Source organism: Podarcis cretensis (genome assembly GCF_951804945.1).
Source record: "Podarcis cretensis genome assembly, chromosome: 1".
Classification (NCBI taxonomy): domain Eukaryota; kingdom Metazoa; phylum Chordata; class Lepidosauria; order Squamata; family Lacertidae; genus Podarcis; species Podarcis cretensis.
Window position 1 is genome coordinate 98,841,987 of NC_137170.1, and position 27,283 is coordinate 98,869,269.

At 40.1% G+C, this 27,283-nt stretch overlaps 1 protein-coding gene and 1 long non-coding RNA gene across 7 annotated transcripts in view; one reads left to right on the forward strand and one right to left on the reverse strand.

The window, feature by feature from the left end:
- The window catches only part of LOC307226565, a 51,190-nt gene extending 40,804 nt beyond the window's left edge, over nucleotides 1-10,386 (forward strand). Inside the window, exon 3 of the long non-coding RNA XR_013843499.1 lies at nucleotides 10,096-10,386. This is a non-coding gene — a long non-coding RNA (uncharacterized lncRNA). The remainder of the gene's footprint in view (nucleotides 1-10,095) is intronic.
- The window catches only part of NCKAP5 (NCK associated protein 5), a 632,725-nt gene that overhangs the window by 400,267 nt on the left and 205,175 nt on the right, over nucleotides 1-27,283 (reverse strand). The window lies entirely within an intron of this gene.

Below are 27,283 nucleotides of genomic sequence, written 5' to 3' on the forward strand. Positions count from 1 at the left end.
TTTCAGAGACTAAGAAAAACTCTTCCAACATGAGGATAACGACAAGTAAGCTGACATGGATTGGCCACAGAAATAGCAATGTCATCTGCACACATGGATTGTTTATGACTCTGGAATGTGTCACCATGCCTTTTATATCTAGTTTCTCATAGGCATCTGGTTGGCCACTGTGAGAACAGGATGCAGGGCTGATCCAGCAGGTTTCTTCTAATGTTCTTAGATTGTCTCATGATGCAGTTGGCAAGCATTCTGCTGCCAATAGCAAAAAATAAGGATGAAAGAGACAGCTCAGTGAAGTGTCACAGTATGAGAGAAAAATGATTGTTACTTAACAGAGAAGCACAAGTTTCATTGGCCCAAAAATCATTAAAAGCAACAGGGATTTCAAAAATCTCCAATTTCATATGTTTTTCCCATACCTCTAAGATGACTGATACAGTCCTTTAGCCACATTGATAACATAAACGGTTGTCCTCACACTATTGGACACTGTTCTTTCGGTAATAAATCTTGTTGGATCTGGATAGCTGAAATAAGACTGCGGGAATTTCTATAGTTTGTGCTCTTAAATATCACTCTAAACAAAACAAACCTTGAAAATTTCAGAACAGTTTGGATTCTGCAGGCACGTGTGCAGACATTCCCGTAAACCTTGTTTCCCCCTCTTTCCCTTACAGTCCATGCATAGGCACAGGTTCATGACCTCTGTTTGGTTAAGGAACATTATCCTGAGTTCCAGGACAGTGGCAAGAGGGTAGGGATATAGGAGGAATGCACAGGTCTCCCAATGCCCACTATGGTCTGGTGCAGCGACCAAGTTTTTAAAGTTCTATAAGTTGCGTATTATTATGTTTATTATATTGTAGTTCACTCTGGGATTTCTTTTTTAAATGAAGAACAATTTAGAAATCTTCTAAATAAATAAATAAATAATTTCAAGTTAGATATTTGTGTGTGTGTGAGAGAGAGAGAGGCAACTGATCATACAGAGAAATTGCATGAAATGCTATGAATAAATTTTATAGTGTTATTTTCCCCCAATTCTACCTTATCCTAAAAATGAACCATGATAATTAGCAGATCAGTTGCTTCAGCAAAAGCTCATGCACTTAATCTTTTATTCTTGCATTGGGAAACTTCATTTCTATATCAAAAGTCACATAGAACATGGAAATAATAAAGTCTATGAATATAATGGGAGAAATCATTATATTTGTGTTTCTATATTCCCTTAATATGACATTTACAGAACTAACCATTACCTAGGGCCAAACTGTGCCTTTGCATACTTGTGCACAGCTCTTCTTGAATTTAATGGGATTTGAATGCAAGTATCTCAGAGATGCTTGGTCCTCTGGTTTCTACAGGAAAATAGAATTTTAAGGTCAAGTAAAGGTCAAAGTGACACTGTCACCAATTAAACAAATCTGAGCAAGTGCTATATTTCTTTTTAAACAAAACCCCACAACTCAGGCTATGCAGTTTGCTGAATTGAAATAATTGTGACCAGTAAATATTCCATCTGTATGTATGCATTTGTCTACCTAAATATTCCATCTGTATGTATGCATTTGTCTACATCTGTAGTCTACCTTTGTGTGTGTGCTGACACGTGTTTAAATTCTTCATTGCAAGGGGTGGGGGAACTGTTTTGGAAATATTTACCAAAACCGATCAAAGCCCCATAGGAGTACATTTATAATCTGTTTATATCTATCTGATCCTTTCCCTATGGAGTTCAGCGTTTATAGCTGTTTTTAGGGGGGGGGGCTGCAGGGAGAGGAGAGGACGGACAACTTCTATTCCATGAATTTCCTTAAGCTAACACATCTTAGGATCCAAACCCAGTGCTTTTTTCCTTTAAAAAAATGTTTAGGGGTACTCTCATTTTCCTACTCATACTGAAATACTGCCCCTCAAAGACGCCAAACCTAGATTTACAAAATGTTTAGGGGTATGTGTACCCCTGCAGGATCCTTATAATAAAGCTATTACATACAATCATGCCATGTTATAACAGAATAACAGGCAGGGGAGGATGCTTGTCTAGTCATGCCAAGTTTGTTAAGGCTGTTCCCACAAGCTTTTTTATTTAGTAGAATCATGATATATATATATATTCTTGCATGATGCATTAATTATATGTATTGGATACCTCAGACATATATATATATAAAAGACTCAAAAGTCACATCACACAATGTGAGCATAAATGATAGTAATACGTTTAAGGTAGAGAGCTTGTTGACCTTTATGAATTCAGCCGCTAAGGCAGTTGATAAGAAAGAGATGTTTCATTAAAACTGAATTGTAGTGTTCTCCTCCCTCCCTCCCTCCCTCTCTCTTTGTACCTTAAATCTTTACTAGCTCCATTCTGTAATATTAAAATCATTTACATGAATGATTATGGGTCTTGTCCTTAAACGGTTGCCCATTGCCCTAAAGAAAATGTTTATGACCTGAGCAGAATAATTATATTCTCCTATTAAATATCACTCCTTCAGGCCTAGTTATTGTTGAGGGTAAATGTGCCACTTTATATGCAAATAAAATGCAGTGAGAGTCAAATAAAAAGTTCTGCATACATCTACTGACAAATCATCTTATTATGTTTTACATTAACTGACAGAACATCTAGTGGGATGAAATGTTAATAGAGTTCAACAGGATGTTCCATATTGCTTTGCTCACATGAAATCCTAGTTATGTGGAAGCCATGGTCTATGAAGAGAGGGGAGTTTAAATGTTGCAGACCCACCAACTCCAGTAGTCATCAGATCCCCTTCTCCAAACCCTGAAGTCGGCTAACCTTTTATTTTTATTATTATTATTACCCACTATACTCCAGTGTGGAGTAGAATAATTATTTAAAATTCATTTTAGTTCCTATTTCTCTTAATATACACATTATACTGCAATATATATTATGCACACATTTTCTATAATACAATGCATTATACATATAATTTTCACAAATGAGTGTATCTTTATGCACACTAATTTATGCATTCTTGTACATATTTCTTAATCAGAGAACTACATACAGAACTCAGAAAGGTGGACATTTCAAAGGAAAGCTATGTATTGTTTCAGGGTGTGTAAAATATGTAGGTGCACATTAAAATGTGAACTGAACCAAATTTTTTCCTCGTCCCTAGCTGCAGAGGGAAGGGAATTCAGTAGATCTCAGTCCTGGTTGGAAAAATAGTTAGGATTCGTCATAATTTTTATTCAACAGCTGATCAGAAACATCTTGATTTATACAAAGCTCCTTCTAATATTGTGAAAGTGGGTTGGAGAAAAAGAATGATGGTCAAATTGTTCTTTTTAGTGTGGCAGAGAAACCACTATATTTCACTATATTTCAGACGAGAGCCTTTCATTTCAAGATAATGTACTGACTTAATCACCACTTTCCAAAACACAAAGCATCCAATCAATTTCCCCTCCTCTTTTGTTCATTTTTTTAAAAAAGAAAAGTTGCTTTTCAATCTATCTGTGCATGATTTTCCACCCACTAGTCTCACCCTATATATGGCAATTCTTTTCCACTCCCACCAAGCTTATTTTTGTAACTATATTGAAATCTTATGCATAATGATGGAAGGGTTGCTATGGAGATTGTGTGTGATTTGTCATGAGGAAAATCTATTGTGTTTGAGATCATTCTCCACATTAATGACCTGAGAATCTTTTTGCTTTCATCCTCAGGGGATTAGGAAGGGGGGGGGGAACTACCTACATAGATATCAAGCCCTACAAACAAAATAAAACCTTATGAACATCAATGGGTGTTAACAGAATCATAGAATTGCAGAGTTGTAAAGGGGTCATCTAGTCCAAAACCCTGCAATGCAGGAATGTCAACTAGATCATACATGACAGATGGCCATCCAACCTCTGCTTGAAAACCTCCAATCACCATCATTTTTAGAAGAGTCCACTGCCTCTTGTGGGAATAGGTTCCACAGTCATACAGCTTTTACCACCAGAAAGTTCTTTTCTTGTGACTTGAAGCTATTGGTTCAGATCCTAGCCTCTGGAGAAGGAGAAAACAAGCTTGCTCCATCATCCATGTGACAGCCCTTTAGATATTTGAAGATGGCTATCAAATCTCCTCTCAGTCACCTCTTTTCCATGCTAAACATACCTGATTCCCTCAACTGCTCCTTATAAGGCTTGTTTTCCGGACCCTTGATCATCCTGGTCACCCTCCTCTACACAAGTTCCAGCTTGTCAATATCCTTCTTAAACTGTGCTGCCCAGAACTGGACACGGTACTCCAGGTATGGTCTGACCAAGGCAGAATAGAGTGGTACTATTACTTCCCTTGATCTGGACACTATATTTCTGTTGATGCAGTCTAGAACAACATTCATTTTTTATTTTATTTTTTGCTGCTGCATCATGCTGTTGACTCATGGTAAGCTTGAGGTCTACTAAGACCCCTAGATCCTTTTCACATCTTTACCTCTACTGGCAATCCAAGTGTACTCCATGTGTGCTGCTGGTTCTTCCTGCACACAGAGGCTAATACTATCACTCACAGATGGTATATAATTAAGCACATTTAAGAGTCTGTGGTCTCATGAATCCTGTATAAGAAAATGTTTAAGTGTCTTCACAATTAATTATTTTCTCCTCTTGAAATATCCTGAAACATTGCAATTAAACTGGTATGCATCTACTTAAGATGACAATCTCAATCTATATATGTATAGAAGTAGTTAGAAAACTCTAATATACAATGCCCTCGATCCATGCTGCATTTACCATAGATAGAGATAGAGATAGAGATAGAGATAGATATATTGATTACTGCATGCCACTCAGAAGCAATTCAGGCTATCCAGTTTGCACCAAACTATAGCTAAAAGCTTAGCTTCAGATTACAACAAGGTGGCAATTTTATTTCTCCCATACCCTACACACCAGCTGAGGCTCAGGGAAATCTAAGAGAAAATGCATATTAACTGCTTAGAAGCTCCAAGTTTTCAAGGGTGACCATAACTTTCTCAAGAGACTGAAGTCAATCCCTTAAAGAGAAAGATAATAACATGGAAGGGAGTTTCCGAACATGGAAAGATACAGTGGTACCTCGGGTTAAGAACTTAATTCATTCCGGAGGTCCATTCTTAACCTGAAACTGTTCTGAACCTGAAGCACCACTTTAGCTAATGGGGCCTCCCACTGTCACCACGCGGCCGCTGCACAATTTCTGTTCTCATCCTGAAGCAAATTTCTTAACCCGACGTACTATTTCTGGGTTAGCAGAGTCTGTAACCTGAAGCGTCTGTAACCCGAGGTACCACTGTATATGAACTGGAACATTACAGCTATCCACTTCAGCTAGTGAGAGGTCAAAAGTTTAGGATCCATTTAATAATGCAAAAGCTATGTTCAGCTCAGACTACATAAGCATTCTCTAAAATAGCCAACTGTTTTATGGTATACTTGTTGTTGATGCACAACAGTCTCCATGGCAAGAAAAAGACAATGGGCCAGATCAAAACTAAGTTAGTTAACTTGGCCCACTAATTTCATTGGGACCCAAGTGTGCCTAATCTAGATCTAACCTAATAGATGTGTTTGTTTATTTGAATGCATATTACACTCTTATTCAATAGGCTCAGGGAGCTTATTTCATTTTCATTAATTTTAAATATAATAAAAGATTTCAAATAAAAATACTTTAATTAATTTCAGACCGGTAGCCATATTAGCCTGATATAGGGAGGAAAAAGCAATACAGATTCTGGTGAACCTTAGAAAATTAATAGACTTTCTGTGGCTTAAGCTTCCAAAAAAACCACTTCGTCTGTTGCAAATTTGCTTTACGAAGAGTACTCTAGATTATAGAAGTATTGCTCTTTAAAAGTACTGTACAAGACACTCTAACATTTGAACATTTCTATTCCCCTTGAGTTCTACTATTCCCTTTCATCCTCCTGAACATATATTCTACAAATTAAATATTTTAGTCAATGAAATAAATTTGCAATTATGGTAAATATCCTTCCTTCAATTAATTTATTAATGTTGCAGTGTCTACATCAGTCTTCCTCCAGCAGCTGATCTCCAGATCCTTCTGGATATCATTTCCCCTCATCCCTGACCTTGGGCATGCTTGCTGTGGTTGATGGGAGTTGGAGTCCAACAGCATCTGAAGATCACCAAGTTGGGGAAGTCTGCTCTATATAAACGAAATGCATCTGTCAAAGTGGCTCTAGCCAGCAAAAGCATATGACATGATGATTTGTTAGTATTTTAAGTAAAGTGCCACAGGACTCTGTTGTTTTGCTGCAGCACAGATTAACACTAATAATATTTGGATGAAAATTTAGACTAGCACTGCTACTCTTCTGGAACTTTTCCTAGAATATTTTTTCAAGCACTGATGGCATTTCAGCTTTTTATAAAAACATTAAGTGAATAGCATTCATGATTGCAGAGATAACCCTGAAGATCTGTGCCCTAACAAACATTTCATAAATATGACTATGGCCGCAACCCTTAACCCACCAACCTGGGAATAAGCCCCACTGAACTCAATGTCTCTTACTGCTGAGTAGGCATGCATAGGATTTACAATATAAATAAATGGCTACAGCCAGTAGGTGATATTTTGCAGGTACACAAATATCTGTGAACTGGAATTGGGATGCTACTGCAGTGAGATCAGTGGGCATAAATTAAAGAGAAACATAGGCACATACAGTCTGCCTTCTCCCTCCCAACAGCAACAAATCATACAGTCATATAACAAAAAGGAAGGCAGAAATAAATAAAAACATCCAATAAATCAGGAAACATAAAATATATAATTAAAAGGACAAAAAATAAAAATTAAAAATAAATCAAGAAAACAGAAAAAAAAGGTTAGGCCAGTTCCACTTCAAATTTGTGTCTTTAAGAATACAGTCTTTAAGATACAGTTAATATATATATCTGTTAGCATGTAACCATTCACTCAGTCAAAGTTAAATGTTTCAATTCTCCATTGCTGTAGGCAGTCTCTGTGTCCCATTCACAAAAAAGTTCCTTTGCAGAGCTCGCCCGCAGAAATCGGAAGCTGACTTCCTGTTTTGCTTCCGTTTCGTCAAATTAACTTTTTAGCTTCTAATTTTAATTTTAAATGTTTCATTTGACCTTTACCTCTAATTGGAAGATCTACTGCTTCTGGTGACGAATCGTAGCTTCGGCAGCAGGCTGCATTAGTGTCGAGAGTGAACTCAAGCCCCTTTTCCTCCTGCGCACACGGCAGCAGCCTGGAAACGTTCAGGGGGTGAGTTTTTCCACTCTGCAGGAGCCCTCAGGCCCCCACTCCTCTGTGGGGATTTTTTTGGGGGGTGCTGAGCTCTAGCACAACCCTCAAAGCCTCTCTGCCAGCTCTGTGTCGAGGACGACACTTAGCACACCGCCATTGTCCTCCGCAGTAGACCGGAAGTCAGTCTGACTTACTTCTGAGTACATACAGGTAGGGTTGCCCTGGTGATCACACTTTTATGTCAAGTTGCCTAGGGTATCACCCATAGGGTCATCCAATCCTATTACATAATAACTGACCCAAGATATCGCTTCAACTTCACCTATAAAGTCTGCTGGTTAAACTTTTTGACTTCCCTAAAATCCTTCAGATTTTAGTGACGTTTCAGTTATGACTCTAGCAGCTAGAGTATGGTCATGCCTGAGTAGCTGAAACTGAATCTTCATGATGCCCTAACACCCTAGCTCAGGGGTAGCCAATGTGGTGCTCTTGAGATGTTTTGGACTACAGCTCCCAGCCTGCACAATGGCAAGGGATAATGGGAATTTTAGTTTACAACATCCGGAGGGCCCTAAGTTGGCTACCCTGCCTCTTAACTCCTCACTGCACTGGATCTCTCATGAGCATGTTTTTGTATTTGGAAAGCATAGTTTACTAGATTTCTAGGAAGCCAGTCAAAATGCTGCACTACTGCATTTACATTATTACATTAAACTACATATTCAGTGTTACTATTAAGCATCTTATACACATACATACATCACTAACATTAGATAAGCCTGGTCAAGTACTAGTAGATAAAATATAAAATTGCAACTTTATCTCCTGAATTCTCTACTGAAGCAAACCTACTGATGAGAGAGGGAAAGCTACAGGAACAGTAACTTGGACTGGCAATGAGGCCTTAAGCCAAAAGACTCCAGTATCATTTTCATGTTTCATGGTAATCATCTGCCTTGGACTTTAAAAGCATGCCTCATCACCTTTATTGTACCATTTCAGAGCACCTTCTTGCCCTTTACCCTTTATAGACTTTTTTCCAGTGTAGCTGCTTGCTTAAATATCCTTCAAAGTGCCATGAAATGTGAAAGATTCATTAAAATATACGGTGGAACAGATGGAGAAGTGCCGCTTGGGGCAAATAATGAATTTAGGATTCAGAGAAGACATCATAACAACATACACAAACATATGTTCACCTACTATAATAATGCTCATCTTTTGGACCTGTAACCTTTTAACGGCACAATTAAGGGTAGTAAATTTCATAGAATACTGCTAAATTAAAAGATCATTTACGTTTCTTTCCATCATATCTGAGCAGACCTAATTTTCACACCTGATCCTCTGTGTCTAGCTGTGTTGGAGCAAAGAGTGGCTTGGGTCAGCCTTTCGACTGAGGTGCTGTGTGCAGCACAAACAGCCATTACCACAACCACAATGCTGCGTATCAGTCATGATACCATTAGAAAATGTGGCAGACGCACACCAGGCCTTCAGGATTACATTGGCAAAATGAATTTACGCTGACACAAAGATAACCTCTCCCAAGTTATTTACATACCACGCCTTTTTTCTGTTTTGCACATTTTTGGCAGGCCTTTCAGAGCCATAAAGTTGAATGCAGCACACAAATTATGTATTTGAAGGACTTTCAGATGCTTTATGACACCTTTGCATTTGCAAGCCCAGCCAGGTTATTGAGTCCCTAGTAGGCCACCATTCCTGGCTGGTGTTCTGCATCCATCTTGTTGGATCACAAGCTAGCAGTCAATGCAATTAGGTTTCCTAACTCCAGGCTGGGGAAAAACAGTACCTGTAACTTTAAGACCTTTGATGCACAATGTAACAGCAGTGGCTTGTATTCTATGGCACATTTGCCTATTCTTTCTCTATGTTATGGCAAAGAGGAATAAGCCCTTAGGAGTTCTTTTTTAATTATTTGCAAATTTATAAACTGCTTCACAACTAAAAGGTACCAAAGTGGTGTACAGTAAGATGAAATACAAGAGATTATTGCCTCAGTAAACAATTAGCAACACAACCATTTCTACAATTGTGCAATAATTATTCCTTTAAAATTATTAAACACCTTCTTTAAAAGGTCTTCCATAGCTACCTAAATATCAAGGTACTGAGGCATGCCTAATTGCAGTTGGGCTGGAGTAGCAACACTAAAAGCCCAGTTTCTATAACAAAATAAACACACCCCTGAAGTATTGACTCCTTTCAGTCTACCCAGTGCAGTTGCTGGGCAGGAATATATGGAGTGAAGGAGTATCTTGAGTAAGCTGGTCCCAAGTTGTTTAAAGCAAGACCACATCTACTTCCCTATCACCTGATATCTTATAAAATCAGATGCAGGAAACCTAAAGCTGCAAAGGAAGAATCAGGGGTGCAATGGAGTTTGAATTAGGAACTGGTTTTAGCTGTATTGTTAGCATCCACCAGTCTCACAAGACAATGGAATGTGCCTCCATGGGTGAAGTGACCTTTCCAGGGTACAAGCCTGGGTAGTGTGTATGGAGATCCTGGGCTGCCCAGACAATAGGATCCCTCTTTCGGCCTTGCTGATGTGATTCAAAGGAAAGCAGAGCAATACATTTGGCTTCAGCTTGGCAGCAGGAGTTGCTGGAAGGAGGTGTACAAGGTGCTATCAAACCGCCTTACAGACTCTACTCTGGATTTGTGTAGGGCTTGCTCCTTAGCCTTTTCGCTTAAAGATATTATGCAAGGCAGCAGAGGTTTAGGATGAGAGCTTTCCTTCTCCTAGGTAGGCTACCTTCCCAGGCTGACAAGCCCCATATTTCCCTCACTTCCCTCTACAGCGCATGCAGAATCCACCTTCTTGACTGCTGAAACCACTATTGGTGTTATCCGCTCAGTCCACCAGAGCCTGTCTTCGCATGCAGGGAAAGTCCCTAACTCACTGACGGTTTGAGATCCATCAGCTATGCTTACTGGGATGTAGCTGGCCAGTTGAAGTGTGGAGTGTGGCTGCTGTCACATGCCGACAGCTTCTTAGACCCACAGGTGAGAGCTGTGTATAGGGTGGGGATCAAAGATGGACAAACTACCCCAGAAGAAGCACAATGTGTCCCCCCTCACAGGTACTACTCTTCCCCCTAAAACCCCATACAATCCAGGTGTGTGTGGGTGTGGGTGGGTGTGAACACACATGAGAATAGAAATGATCTCAAATAAATAAATATTTTGCTACAAAGGTAAGTAGATCCTATTTCTGCTATATTTTGTACTTAAGTACAGATTTTTTTTTATTTTAATGTACGTGTACCATGAAAATTGTGATCTGCAACCTACCATTTTCTCCTTTAAAAATACATGGAGGTGTAGTTTTCCCCCAAGTGGCTGCTTCATGGATTTTGAAGGAAAGTGTCAATTTACACAAAACATGTACCCTTCACAAATAACACTGTGTGCTTGTATTTTGTACTCTGATTATATCTGTTACCAAGTACAAAAGATCATGTGAGAAGGTCCCCTGAGGCACTACTTTGCAAAGTACTTGGGATATCGGAAACCCGTCCTTGGTTTATTTCAACAATCTTCTTCTGACACAAACAGGGTAAGCGGAGGGGTGTTATGAGAAGGTATTTTAATTTGTGTGATAAATTGTTAGACTCCATTAGGTTTAATGAGTATCATCAGTGTATTCTTAGAATAGTTTTAAAAATCCTATCAAAGACTGATATAAGCAAATTAAGCAAATTAATAGCAAGAATCCTGTGTATCTGCAGGATATAAGGGACTTAATAAAAGCCCACTGTAAAAGTTATATTTTTGTTTCTTGTTGCTTTAATTATGTAGTCTAAACTGCTACTTCCCCCCAGTTTCCACTATTTGAACAGACTGGAAAGGCCTAGTTTTGGCCTAGAATCAGCCTTGACTGATGAGTTTCTCTAGCGTACAGATGGGGGAGTACAACCCTCCCAGCAGGAACCCTTAGTGACATTTGATGCCATTGACCATGGTCTTTTCCTGGATCATCTATATGAGTTGGGGTTTGAAGCCACTGCTCTACAGTGGTTTGGCTCCTGTTTGTATGTCAGGTCTCAGAGGATAGCTCTGTGAGACTATGTGTCTACACCCTGGCAACTTAGCTGTGGGGAACTGCAAGGCTCTTTAGCTCCAGTGCTTTTTAACATCTATAGGAAGCCTTTGGGGCCAGTTATCAGGAGGTTTGAGATCCTATTTCTCCATCGTCAGGGGACTGCCATCGGAACAGGGAAGGGAAGCAGAGGGGCAGTTGGGTTACAGGGAACCTCTGAAAATCTTGCGAAGCAGTTCCTCTTCCTGTGGTGGGGAAAGCCATGCCTCCAGTGGGGAAGAGGGGGAGGGACCAGAGGATGCTGCTGGGAGCCTCAGCACTGCTCCTGGCCAAGCCGGCCAGGAGGGAAGCATGCCTCTTCCGTCGCCCACCCTGCGCAGAGGGGTAAAACGCAAAGAAGGAAAAGGCTAGGGGTGACTAAGCTATTATGTTGGGGGAGGACCTGGAAACGACCACTCCCGGATTCTGCTAGCGATTGAGGCAGACATGAACTTGTGGTTCTGCACTGTAAATAGTTTTGCACCAAAATAAAACCTGTAAAAGACAGGGCAGAGTCCTGACTCACGAGCAACCACCATTGCCATCTGACATCCATTTAAGATGAGCCAGGAGAGTTTGTGCCAATTCTGAACCAGTGTCTGGATGCAGTGGTGGTTATAAGATTAAAGCTGCTAAAACAGAGACACTGTGGGTGAATGGTTCCCAGATCCAAGAATCGGAGACTTTGCCTGTTTAGTTGAGGCTGCACTCCCTCTGAAGGAACAGGTAAATGGATAATGAGGAACCATCGTTGTCTATGGAAATCCAGGTGGCCTTAAAGGCAAGAAGTACCTATCCCAGCAACAACAACACACTTTTGTGCAACTCTAGGAAGGTGAGTGAAATGACTGGTTGGTGGAGGAGAAACAGATTTAAAGCATTGGGGTAGGGTGGATCTCTGAAATGGGTGTTCGGAAAAGCTTTTTTTTTTTTGCAGACTTGCTTTCAGTAGTAGAAGCAATGCTTTTTTCTTTAAAAAATATGTTTTTTTAGGGGTAGAGTAATACCTCCGCCTTGTCTAGCGTCTATTCCAGCGAACGTCCGCGGCAAACCTGGAAGTACTGGAATGGGTTACTTCCGGGTTTGCCAATCGCACTTCGTGCATGTGCAGAAGCACAAACTGTTCCCCGCACGTGCACAAACGTGGCACTTTGCCCTGCGTCCTTTTCAGAACGGATCCCGGCCGCAAAACGAGGTATGGCTGTGCTCTCATTATCCTACTCATATTGAAATACAGTCCCTCAATGAGGCCAAACATAGATTCACAAAATGTTTAGGGGTATGCGTACCCCTGCGTCCCCCCAGAAAAAAGCACGGAGTAGAAGCAGCCCATACTCCACCTGGGATTAAAGCAAGGCTAACAGGTCTGCTATGTGTCTGGGTTCGTAAAGCACAACCAAGATGCTCACCACACTTTCTGCTGCAGAATACATTTTTGCAACTCCCCTGTTTTATCCCATACAGGTACTGTATGGACTGCCCATCTTCAAGAGTGTATTTCAAGAGCATCATACACATTTAATTGCTTGTTTGCCTTCTGTGAACAGAGGAACCTTCCTTCAGACTTGTATTTTCCCCCATCTGCCACTTTTCAACAACACAACAGTCCTCCTCTCCCACCCCTCTTCTTCCTGACCTTATACTGTACTCAACATTAATGTCTCCTAACAAATGTAACTGATCTGTAGAAAAGACTTTACAACTTCAAAAAAGAGACAAGGCACATACTTTTGTAAACAAAGAAAATGAGAGAGAGAGAGGGAGGGAGGGAGGGAGGGAGGGAGGGAGGGAGGGAGGGAGGGAGAAACGTAATTTGCAACTGAAGTTCTTGATCATGTCACATACTGTCTTTTTTGTTCACAGACCATTCCAGATGGATAGCGTGATGGGAATGAAGGAAGTAGATTTGAACTCTCAAGTACTTGCAAGCCCTCTTGCAAGAGCCTGCGATGAATGAAAGGAGCAGGATGTTGCTTGCAAGCTGCCAGGTTCAAGGAGATGACATGCAGGCAATACATGACATTTAAAGGCTTCTAGTGAGGTTTGTTTACTTCACACGTTACAGTGTAATTGGGAAAGAGATCAACAGCTGGCATCTATCATATATCTGAATCTTAATGCCAAGGATTTTGAGAGGCCCTCTTGAGACTGAAAACGACTGCAGATAGGTTCACAGTGTCCTTCAAGTGGTAGCATTAATTTGTACTTTGAAATGCTTATCTTCCACTTCAACAAATTATCACCTTTTCATCTCTGACTCTGGTTGGGAATAATGATTCAAAAACACTTTGGATTGGGCTGCCCAACATTTAAAAAACAAGAGTTAGTTACTAATTAACAAATAGCTAAACTATATGCCCTAGGACCAGTTTGCAAATGCTCCATCACAAAAATAACATGCATGTAGTGGGATGTAGTAAGGACACGGGTGGCGCTGTGGGTTAAACCAGAGCCTAGGACTTGCCAATCAGAAGGTCGGCAGTTCAAATCCCCGTGGTGGGGTGAGCTCCCGTTGTTCAGTCCCAGCTCCTGCCAACCTAGCAGTTCGAAAGCACAAGGTGCAAGTAGATAAATAGGTATCGCTCTAGCGGGAAGGTAAACAGCGTTTTCGTGTGCTGCTCTGGTTCACCAGAAGCAGCTTAGTCATGCTGGCCACATAACCCGGAAGCTGTCTGCGGACAAACGCCGGCTCCCTCGGCCATTAAAGCAAGATGAGCGCCGCAACCCCAGAGTCAGTCACGACTGGACCTAACGGTCAGGGGTCCCTTTACCTTTAGTGGGATAGTAGACTTACGTTCATGTCATGTGTAACTTGTAACCACCTGGCTAATTGTACTAGACTGCAAATGTGGAGTGCAATCCATGCAAATAATAATAATAATAATAATAATAATAATAATAATAATAATTTATTTGTACCCCGCCCATCTGGCTGGGCTTCCCCAGCCACTCTGGGCGGCTTCCAAAAAAATATATTAAAATACTCTAATACATCAAACATTAAAAGCTTCCCTGTACAGGGCTGCCTTCAGATGTCTTCTAAAAGTCTGGTAGTTGTTGTTCTCTTTGACATCTGGTGGGAGGGCATTCCACAGGGAGGGCGCCACTACCGAGAAGGCCCTCTGCCTGGTTCCCTGTAACTTGGCTTCTCGCAGTGAGGGAACCGCCAGAAGGCCCTCGGAGCTGGACCTCAGTGTCCGGGTAGAACGATGGGGGTGGAGACGCTCCTTCAGGTATACAGGACCGAGGCCGTTTAGGGCTTTAAAGGTCAGCACCAATACCTTGAGTTGTGCTTGGAAACGTACTGGGAGCCAATGTAGGTCTTTTAATGTTATGTGTTCCCGGCGGCTGCTCCCAGTCACCAGTCTAGCTGCCGCATAATGCCAATAATGTCCTACTGAAAAAAATCTAACTTAAAACATTTGTCATGGGAATTAAGTATTGTTTACTTTTCCTGGCATTGAATTTATTCAGTTCCCCAGCACTGGCACAGTGGATGAAAGTGATTGTATCTGCTGGCCCAGTGCTTGACCTGTATGCACGATCATGAATCATGGAGGAATCAGGGTTCCCAGTTATAATATGCACAAAGCTTGATTTCATTTTCAGGTGAATACACAAAGGATGGAGGCCTGCCAGCAGACATGATCTCCCTTCCTCTCAAGTTTGGTGAAAAGTAAATATAAGATGAGAATGGGGGTAATTTTAAAGTGGAATAAATATCGTTCCCATCATACTGAAAGGCTGCCAAATGGTAGGACCCCAACAATGCAGACTCTCCCAACAATACCCTCATCAGTTCCTGGGCTAGTCACAGATGCCCCACTAACATTGGCCTGGTATTTGTTCTCATAAATGGCACTACGCATAGCTGGTCCAAGTCATTTTGCTGCCTGAGGTGAGAGCCAAAATGTTACCCACTCACATTCCATGTACAGAATGTGGCTGAATCTCACTTCAACATATGCAACAGGGCAGCATATTCCACCGCACTTGTTGCAGCAGGCTTGTTTACGGGGTACAGAGTAGGCCACAGGGCACTTACAGCCCTGTCATCTGATATCTCACCACTGCTACCAATCCCCTCACAGAATTTGCCACCTGAGGCAGCCTCTTCATTTTACCTAATGGAAGGGCTGACCCTGGTGAGCATGGCCAAGCTATGGAAAACTACAGTGAGATAGTGGCAGGCAAAACATGATACACCCTGTGCCCAGGCTACTTCTTTGCTATTATCAACCACTCCTGAAGTGTGTCTATTTCTTTTTGTTTGTTTGCTATTTTTTCTTCTTTATTGATGTAAAATAAGAAATACAAACAAAACAAAATTATGATTGAAGTTACTGTACAAAACATAGAGCAGTGCAGAGCTTGCATTTTCCAAATAAATAAAGGCCCCAAACAAAAGTAGCAAAACCCATTATGAAAGCCAAATTTCATGATTTGGTGGAGGAATAAAGTTTTGATTATCAAAATTTGACACATAAGAAATGAAATGGCACCAAACAGCACAAAAATGGTATGGGTCTTTTTAACCCTTAGAAACATATAATCTATGAGTTCTTTTCTCTGCAGTAGCCACAGTCCACATATTCTTTTATAATGAGAGATTTAAGTCCCGTAGTGCCTTCCCTTTCTAGGCCAAAGATGTTCTCACTGCAGCCAGCATCCATGTAAGAAGTTCCTTAGATCAGAAAGTTACTGCTTGATCATCCCATAAGTTCTAAAGGAAAAGCTGTGGGGAGGCTTCAATTAGGCATTTTATGTCTGTCTATCTCTATCTATCTATCATCTATCTATCTATCTATCTATCTATCTATCTATCTATCATCTATCTATCTATCTATCATCTATCTATCTAGCAGCATCAATCAAAATTGTGGTGATGGATAGCATTCTCACTATAATGGGAAATGGGGAGGGGGAGTGGAAAAATGTCCCCTGCTACTGCAACCATGCGAACAATCCTATGGGGTATCTGATATCATAAGGGAAATTTTACAGAATTTGTAAGGAATATACAGTATTTACTTGAATCTAATCTCACCTTTGGTCAAATTGCGTTGCAAAAATTAAGGCATGCATTAGATTCGATGACACATTTATGTTTGCCAGCAAAGGAACCCTTTGGATTCAAGGTTCTGAAAATTGAGGTGCGCATTAGATTTGATGGCACATTAGACTCAAGTAAATATGGTAACCTTACTTTTTACATAAGCTGAGGTTGATTTATAGGGCTCAGATGCCTGCATTGCATTTCACTTAAGAGTCATATATTTTCAACAGAAATATCAAGAAATTCGTTACAAAGAACAGATACCAGTCTTCTGCCCCAACGACCCAGATGTAATAAAATTCCTTCAAATTCAGTAAGGGGTCTAGCAGCTTGTGCCTTAAGGGCAGGATCAACCAATAAATGTTGAAATTGGCAGATACATATCCAATTAAGCTCTGGTTCTCGTCAGCCTTATAATTCTGCTGTTGCAATCTTGCTGTTATTAATTAACACAGCAAGTGGTGATGCTGCCCACCAATGATCGCCTATCAAATATCCTGTCATTCTGGTACCATCATCACGTGCAAGGCTTGAGAGGGCTAGGTGTTAAGAGCACAGGATGTACGGGTTTAGTTCACTTATGAATTGGATAAACGACACTGACTTCCCAACACATTTAATTGACAATAGAAACACTATCATTCAGAAAGCCTTATTCTCAGTTTTCCCAGGCAGTGCCCTCTGGGAGCTCCAGGAGCTAAGCCTATTTCACACACTGCCCTATCCTTGTTGGAAGATTATCATGTATCACATTTTAAAAGCCCTTATATTGCATTTCTTCTTCATGATAAAGTTTTAAGAGCCTGAATGACTTTAGAGTGGCAATTTGTAAAGGAGATTATTCTGGCAAAGTGGATCTGGGCAAATTGTCTCTCATTATTTCAGTAAATGAGCTTTACGAGAAATTCAGTAATCAAGAAATGCTGCCAAAGAAAAGGGCTCCAAGGGCTGCTGTTCCCAATACAGACAATCTGTAATCAAGCTGGTAAGATGCATGATGCCTTGTGAATAATACAGACCCCCCTGTGTGAATGACTTTTTTTAAAAAAAATGTATTTTTATTAAAGATTTTCTTGATTTACAAAAGTATGTGCAATGTCTCTCTCTCTCTCGTATTTTTTCCATGTAACATTTTTACAAATCAGTTTTATTTGTTGAGACATTAGGGAAAAAAGAGGGAAAGATGGGTGGGGTCAGATGGTGATGCTTCTATTTTACTTAATATTTGTAGGGTTTGGTGTCAGCGTTGCTTGTGCAGGTTTTCTGCTGTTCACTTGTGTTCCTTTGGTGATGAGAGAGGTTGGGGTTGGCCTAGGGTGTAGTTGTTCATTTGTGGTTGGCTGTGGTGGTCTTTGTTTTCATGTGTGAGTGGGGTGGGTGGGTGTTTTGGTTCAGGTTAGCCATATTGATTTGTATGCTGTTGGTGGATTTTTGTCATTGTCTTATTGGGCTGTGTATGTGATAAAGGGGAGCCATACTGGGGTGAGGGCGTCTTCTTCTAATTGTCCCCGTGTCAGTTTCAGTTTATTGGTTAATTTTTCTAGGAAGGTTGTTTCCCATACTATTTGGTAACATTGGTCCATGCTGACTCCTGACAAGTCTCTCCAGTGTCTGGTTATGATGTTTCTGGCCGCTGAAAGTAGGTGGGTTATGAGTTCTTTGTGGTGTAAGTGGGCATTATTGTCTTAGAAGATGTTTAGTAAGGCCAATTCTGGGGTGATTTCTAATACTTGCTTGGTTATTTTACATACTGGAAAATGTACAACATATACTATAAGGTAAAAAGAAAGGGGGAAAGTATGAATGTCATACTGTAAGCATACAGTCAGTATTTGTGGGATGGTGTTGATTTTCTCCATTCTGCAACCAACTGTTTTTGTATTAGGTAAAATTTCAACCTATCTATTTATTCACAATGACTCAACTAAAGTGTCTATCTTGCCATAATATGTGCCTTTAAAATTTATTGCATACAGTACTTTAGAAAGGAGAAAGACAAAGAATTATTTTCGTTTAGTGTATGTACTGAAGGGGATTAATCCTTGGGCCTTTCAGACATTATTTACCTAGGAAATATACAGTCCATCAAAGCTCTCCAATGTGCACATGTCCTTGCTTCATCCCCTTGACAAAAGGAGGACCTAATGTTTTCTCTATGGTATCATTCCTTTTTGATTATTTATTTATCTTCTTATAGCATTTGTATCCCGCTGTTCTCCAAGGAGCTCCAGGTAGGCTGAGAGATAATGACTTGACAGAAGCCATGCAGAAAGTTTTATGGCTGAGTGGAGATTTGAGTGGTCTCACTCCTAGTCCGACACTCTAACCACTACACCATACTGGATTTGTTGGAATGGATCATGGGGGTTTAGGGAGATACTTCATTTAATGCCTGAGCTCTTTGTTCCCCAGGAGATTACTCCCAAGTAACATCTATACATGCCACTTGTAAAAAAAGGGAGCAAATTTTGTGTTTTTCACTGCTGGACTTATTGGTGTAATTTTCCCACAGAATATTAAATTTTCAAAAATAACATTATTTTTTTTAATGTAATTTTAAAGAGTTTGGAATTCATTCTTTTCCTAGTGAAGTAGAAATCCATTATCAATGAAGCCAGCTTCATGTACACAAGGATATGGTCTGACCACAAAACTAGTAAGAACTAGTTTTGGAGGGGCCTAGCTGACTGCTGGAGTAAAAAACAGCTAACGCATAAGATGCAAGGAAGCCTCTCTGCACGCATTCAAATAACTTGGGTTGAGTAAGTGCCTTGAAGTGGTTGGATGAGGAAATGGTGAGGTGCTGGAATGACAGAAAGTAGCAGGAAGTTGTTGGCTAGAGGATGAAACTACTCTGTAAAGTATATCATAATGAAATACCTTCACAGATTATTTAGACTTGTAATGCCATTTCTGAGTATAGTCTGATCATTTGTTGTGAGCCTCCATATTGAACCCCCAAAGGGAAATTTATCCTTTTTGATGTTTGCTCTGATTTAGCAGTAAACAGCGAGTTGTCCCAGGGAAAGTGGTGGGACCTATCAGACCCATGCCTGGAAGTCATGGACCAAATAGAAGTGTGGATAAGCTGAAAGTGGTGATGTCATTGCCTGATGGACTTGCCTGGGTTTTTTCCTGCCCCATCTCCAACCCTGGAAGTCCAGAAGGAAAGGAAGACTTCTGATATGTGCACAACTGGGATTCAATGTGACTTCAACAAGGATACCATGCTCAGGTTCTATCAAACAGCTTTTTATCAGAATCTACAGTAGGGTTTCCCAAACTTGGGTCTACAGCTGTTTTTGGACTACAACTCCTACCATCCCTACCTAGCAGGACCAATGGTCAAGAATGATGGGAATTGTAGTCCAAAAACAGGTGGAGATCGAAGTATGAGAAACCCTGATCTACAGCATAGCTCTAGATCCTGGGTAATGGAATTAAAAATGAACAATGAGAACACACAGCGTAAACAGTAATTCATACACAGCATAATGTTGATACAGCAGCTGTAATGCAATAGTGTATCATTCTACTAAAGATGGGAAACCTTTGGCCTGCCAGATGTTCCTAGCCTCCAGCTTCCATTAACCCAAGCCAGCATGGCCCATGGTCAGGGATCATGGGACTTGTGGTCTTCAAACATCTGTAGAGTCACAAGTTTCCCACCATTGCCCTACACAAGGAAAAGGCAAAACAGCTTTGCTTCAAGGAACATAGCCTGGATGCAGGATGGTGTTTGTGAATATTAAGTCATTTGCTGCTTTGTTAGAAGTGGGGGAGGTGTGCACTGAAGTTCAGAAAAGTAGGATTGTTTTTTTCTAAGACTGAATAGATATGAAATGGCATGGGAAGGAATAGACTTGCTAGTTTTTAGTACTAAACAAACAAACAAACAAACAAAAGATGTTGTGTGGGTTTAAATATTATTACCTTTTATTTATTTATGGATGCATCAGTACTAGATACAGAATGATACAGTGCCTAAGACTAACAGCCAGTTCCTAGAAGATGCTGTATCAGCCCTGCATCCCCTGAGAATGTATCAGTTGCTTTTCTTCAAATCTCACCTGTCACACTTTTTCTGATGATAAATATGTGCTTTTTCAAATCCTGATTTTGTCTGCTCGGATACTGGTGACACTTTGGTCTTAAGAGAAATTGATATGAAATGGAGGAATACCATCTTGTTTAAAGAGAGTGTATGTAATAAACTGTACCTGTATCTCAGTGAAGCAACATTTTGGACAAGAACATTTATTTATTTTATTTAACCCTTCTTGTATTCTCCCCCCCACCAAGAAGTATTAGTCATATATAACTCAGAGTCTGTCTCTAAGCCACACAGTGCAAGGAACTAAAATGGAGATTACAAATTGCTTATGGAGCTGATCAATTTGCAATTGATTTAGACTTACACAATGTTAGCTTCACTTCAGCAATTCATTTACAGAACACAATGAATCTAATGTGTCAGCTCTAGAAATAATCTGTAGTGGCTGCCCCAATACGCCAGACTGCAACCTATTCATAAACATTTGGAAGATTGTTCTGAAAAGAAAATACAAGGTGGAATGTTGTTGTCTCAAGCTATTAATTTTAGTGCATCTTTTTTGCTGGAGAAGGAGATAAAAGTACAAAGAATAACTCTATTATATATTTTGGGCAGACTAGAAAGAAGAATCTTAGACACTACTTGCCTTAATGTGATTTATTTCTTGTCTTTCAGGATGAAGGAGGCTACAATCCTAAACACTATGCCTAAGGAGTAAACTCCGCTTTGTTTGGTGGAGCACTCTTCCAAGTAAATATGTTTAGGGTCAGAACACATTGATGCAACTCTAAGCACTTACTTGGAAACAAACTGGATAAAGTAGGACTTACTTTTGAGTAAACATACGAATGATCAAGCTGCATATGCTCAAACTGCTCCTATGTTCTGTCCTGGGAAATCACTGTCCCGCTGTATCTTTGCTTTGGGATGTTGTTAAAAGGTTGGTTTTGCAAGATGCCATGTCATTCAATTCCCTCTCAAGGATCTTAACTTCAAGATCCAACTCTGTGGAGTTGGATGCATATGTAGTGTTTTAAATTAACATAATTGTTTGTTCCAATAGTCATTTTGTGCACAGATGTAGCAGTGGCCACCAACCTTGAAAACTTTAAAAGGGGGTTAGAAAAAATCAATGGCTATCAATGGCTGCTAGTCATGATGACTATATATTACCACCAGTACCAGATGAAGTATGCTGGGAATCATGAGCGGGAGAGCACTATTGTCCATGCGTTCTGCTTGTAAGCTTCTCATGGGCATGTGAAAGGAGAACAGAACAGAAAGCTGAACTAGATGGTCTCATCCAGGAGGGCTCTTCTGATATTCTTAGTTAGTGAGTTATATAGAGAGAGGCATTTGGTTTTTCATACAGTGTCTCTGGAAAGGAAATGGAAATCACATGTTTTCCCTTACCCAGGGGCAGCTGAGATTTTAATTAGCATGGCCAAATAACAGATCATTGTCTTTTCTAGCTTAATTACGTTTTTCTAAAGGAAGGTAAAGAGAGCAGTCTCAGAGAAGCGTTTGGATTTAGATTTGATATCTCGCTTTATCACTACCCTAAGGAGTCTCAAAGCGGCTAACATTCTCCTTTCCCTTCCTTCCCCACAACAAACACTCTGTGAGGTGAGTGGGGCTGAGAGACTTCAGAGAAGTGTGACTGGCCCAAGGTCACCCAGCAGCTGCATGTGGAGGAGCGGAGACATGAACCCGGTTCCCCAGACTGCAAGACTACTGCTCTTAACCACTACACCACACTCCCCCACCCCACTCAAAGCCAATCATGACAGTGTCCTAATTTATGTTGAATTTAATTTATTTAGGGATGCAATGATGTGATTATTGCATTGAATGGGAGGTATTAATTGTAGCAAAATTGATTTCAGAGCAGGATCGGAGTAATCTGGAAATAAATTAATTGACTAAGAAAAGATCTAGCTGATCTTGAGTGGACTGCAAATTATTTTAATAATTTTAGGAATCATTAGATGGGAAGAGAGCTGACATGCCTTTAAATTCTAATAATTATTTTAAAATTTGCATATATACATAAATATTCAAACTTGTGTCTTCTTTTTAGCCTTGTTTTCACTGGTGCATATTATATCTTTTTTGGCATAAAGTTGCTACAATATCAGCTAATCTAATCATGGATTATGGAGAAAGCAATTTTTAAAAGACTACAATGGTAAAATGTGCGCACATCAAACCTGGAATTAGCACCTGCCATGACTGGACAATGCTGGGCCCTGTGGCTCTTGCCAGTTGCTTGGCATCACTTTTTAAATGAAAAGAAGAAGAAAAAACATTTAGAGCAGTATCACATACTCAGCCTAGCACTGTCAAATAAAGTCCCAGCCTGCTTGGTAAGCCTGAAGTATAACTGGCACATCTGAGTGCCAGGATATTATATACACACACATATCATATACATACATACAATGTATTATATGTATACATACACTCAGGCTGCACTCATATCCATTCTTACTCAGGAAAAAGTCCAACTGCACACAGTGAAAGATGAATAGGATTGGGCTGTCAGGTTTTTACTTTCATTATTGTTTCACAACAATGTCCTATGACAGATTCTTTTAACTACAGTGCTTTTGTACTTGGCTGTTGCAGTACAAAAGGCAGAGGAGGTAGAACCACCAAGCTGAACACGGTACAGCTGTGCGGTGCTGGGCAAGATGATGCGTTGCACATATGTCATAACAGGCACGTGTCATGCATCATGTGTATGATGTGCCACTGTGGCCCCAAATCATCGACCCCAAGTGGCAACTCTGGTAGTTACTATGAAAAAATCTTGTAATTTGTATCTTGTTCAGGATGCAATCTTGTACCAATTTACCTGGAAATAAACTTCACTGGATTTACTTTTGAGAAAGTGTCATTGGAACTCCACCTTCTGGTTGTGTATTTCCTTCCTCTTGCAGGTCAACTCCTCTCTGCCCCTACCTGCCCACCCCAGATAAAGAGAAAGCACACAGATGTACCCTCTCTTTGCTTTCTAGGCTGCGTAAAATTCAGTTCCAGTAGAATTAAAATGGATCTACCCCCACATAAGCAAACATAAGCAAATTAAAGATTACAGACTGCATAGCAAAAGTTACAGATCTGGTGGTTGCCAGAACCACAAAAAAATGTTGATCCAAGGCACAGATCCTAATAGCCAGGGGTCAGCAACCTTTTTCAGCAGTGGGCCAGTCCACTGCCACTCAGACAATGTGGTGGGCCGGACTATATGGGGGGGGGGGAATGAACAAATTCTTATGCCCCACAAATAACCCAGAGATGCATTTTAAACAAAAGCACACATTCTACTTATGTAAAAACACCAGGCAGGCCCCACAAATAACCGAGAGATGCATTTTAAATAAAAGGACACATTCTACTCATGTAAAAACACGCTGATTCCCGAACCATCTGCGGACTGGATTGAGAAGGTGATTGGGCCGCATCCGGCCCCCGGGCCTTAGGTTGCCTACCCCTGCTAATAGCTCTTCATGATTTTCACATAGGATAACAACAAAACCACCTGGGATTTGAGCCTATCATGCTTTCCAATCATACAATGTCTGTTTAGGTTGCATTTATAATCTAACATTGCATTTTAAAAGATTTCTACTCTTAGATTTAACCTATAGAAAAATAAACTTTATTCCTGCAGCATATTATTAACCTTCCCAACTGCACCTGAGACATAATAGAAAAGGTATACTTTACTGAGCCAAATTAATGAGTTAAAACTTAATAACCACAAACAGAATTTCCTGCTGCATTCCCTGGGGCAATTCCTGAGGAGAGGGGAGACTGCGGCACTGGGGAGTGGGCAGGCTGGTGAGGCCCCCTAGATTTAGAGGCCCAAGTTGTCCTGCCCTCACATGAAGTATTGGGTTTGCAATTTTGGGAGAGGGGAGTCTGCCTGGTGGGGAGAGGGCAGGGTGGTGAGGCCCCCTAGATTTAGAGGCCCTAGGCTTCAGCCTATACATAAATCCAGCATTGCAAACATCCTTTTGTATTCAACTCTGTATTGCAGTCAACATTTAATAGATTGACATGGTGCAACTGTAACATCAGAAAATTGAGTGAACATTATACATAATAATTTGAAAAGCAGTTCAACCTTCCCTGAAAGTCTCGTTAGTTCTTCATTGCCATCAACAGCTTTAACTTCTGCTTTAACCTATCTTTGGTCTGAAAGGGACACTGTACACTGTGCTTTTGTTTTTGAAAATTTTCATTTTTATTTTTCTGAAGGTTATGGGGCCTGTGTTCAGTTTTAAGAGGTCTGACCAATATCTTTAAGATCTTTTCAGATTTGATATGTAAATTTCATTTTTTGCCTTTAGCTGTTTTTTCTTCTTCCCTCAAATGCACCAGACTTCTACGTTAGGAATACAGTACTTGGAGGTAGTATATTTAGCTTGATAAACCATTGGAAACAGCTGATTATTTTGTGAATATTAGATACATCTAACTCAAAAGAAAAGGTTTTCCTGTATCTACCATGTAACAAACACCCCATTCAAACATGAAACAAAGAAAACAGAACCAGCTTTCTGCCCTCTGCGAACCTAACTGGACACAACTGCTAATGCATCTGTTGAGTATAGCTCGGCTACCATTGTGAGACTGCTTCCACCGTCAGTCTTTTCCATATGTCTGGTTGCCAGCTGGTTGTCCAGATGGAGTCACAGCAAACGATGATAGCCAGATGACCATTACCACCTCAGATGATGCATTGAAAAGGTCAAAAGGGCATTGGCTGCCATTTACGACAAGAGGACTTCATCCACAGGGGGCCCATTGGACGCTTGCAATAAAACATGCAAATAATTTACTAACCTATTGTCCACCTTTTTGTGAAACATCAAGAGCAGAACCCTAAAAGATTACATTTGATTTATTTACTGCCAAATTCATTTGTTCAAATATTCCATTCATTTTATTGTTGGGCGGTATATAACTAGAGGTGACTCTGATGGCATATTCTGAAACCTAATTTCAGAGTTTATATCGTAGTACTTTCATCCACATCCACCCCCCCCCCCGTCTTTAAACTTTCAGGAGCCAAGCCAAAACACATTTTAAATTTTATTGATTAATTAATTAATATAGATTCCCAGTCAGAAACTCAGCAATGGCACCAATAATCTGTCTGGGGAAAAGGGAGGCTCATGAGCATGTGGAAAGATGGATCCAAACTTTCTCTCTTTCCTCTCATTTCTACCCAATCCATAGGGGGAAAAAACCTTATCTAGAATCATAGAATTGGAAAGGACCACAAAGGTCATCAACCCCAGCAATGCAATAAACTTTTGGCCAACCTTGGGCTCAAACCCACGCCCCTGAGACTGAGAGTCTCATGCTCCATCCTCTATTCAGTCCTTCCTTCTCTCCTCCTACCCAATGATCCAACAGCAAAGACTGAAACCCAGTTCTTCAGTCAAGGTTTTCAATTTAGGTAAATGAATGTGCTCCAGTTCTGTTGGCTCAGGGCTGATAAGAGTGGTATCCAGAATAGTGGTAAATGGAACTTTGTGGGTATCTTACCTTACCAAGGCACTATTTTTCTTCTTCTTGTTGTTGTTAGCATTATCAATAATAATAAACAGCTTTATAGACCAGTTCGGTCGATCTCTGGGACAGCATTGCAGTGGTTTTAGAGTAATGGGGTGGGGTGACCAGGCTTCAAAACTCACTTGGCCATGAGGCTGCTCACTGGGTGACCTTGAGCCACTTGCTGTTTCCTTAGTTGGACTAGATGATCCTTGGGGGTCCCTGCCATTCTAAAGTTCTATGATATCTCACAGGGTTGCTGTGAGAATAAAATGAGGGCGAGAGGAGGAAGGAGAGCCATGTTTGTAATTATTGGTATCTTTTAAACAGATGTTAGATATGTATATTGTTTTAATTCTATCAATATTTTAATCGTATTTTAATGACTGGTTTTTCTACATTTTTAGCGGTTCTTGTTTCTTATCTGTACACTGCCTTGCGTCATGTCAGATAAAAAGGCAGGGCATAACATAATAATAATAATACAAGACAAAAACAGAATAAAAGACCAAAGGTATACTAAATACTATTTGGGAACATTTCTTATATTCAGATCATACTGTATTGCATTATTTTGCTTGGTTGCAATGGATACTTTCCAAGCTATAAATTCTAGGATAATTTCATTAAGCAGCCCAAAAGCTGATGATTAATTTCACAAATAGCTTCATCACACAAAAACTGCAAACGTTTAGTCATCTTATTTGATTACAAACACTTGACATTAGTTCTGGGAAAATTTCACATGGCTTAGTTTTAAACTCTGTCTAGTCATTAAAAAATTACATTTCATCATTGGGGGTTTGCTGCCAACTTTAAACAAAGCCACATTTTGACTGGCCTATTAATTTTGAAAAGCCCATATTTCACCCAACATTTCAGTTATATTTGTTACATACTGTAGCTAGAACAGGCTTTGAAACAGCTAAGAAAGAGGAATGTGATATCTGACAAGTGAATGAAAAGCAAATATTTTAAAACTTTACTTTTTAAAAGCAGCTTTACCCATGTATTATTTAAATTTCCTTGTTTGTAAGAGCCTCATTTCCTCAAATTTACTCAAATTATTTAATGCGGTTGTACAAGTAAATATTTGCTGTGTCCCAGAGTGGAGCAAACAGAAGGATCAAATCAATTAAATTTGATTTGTTTTGTTTTATACTGTTAGGAGCCAGATTCAATAAAAACACTGTCCAATTCTCTTCCACAGTAGCCAGTCCAAGGTCACAC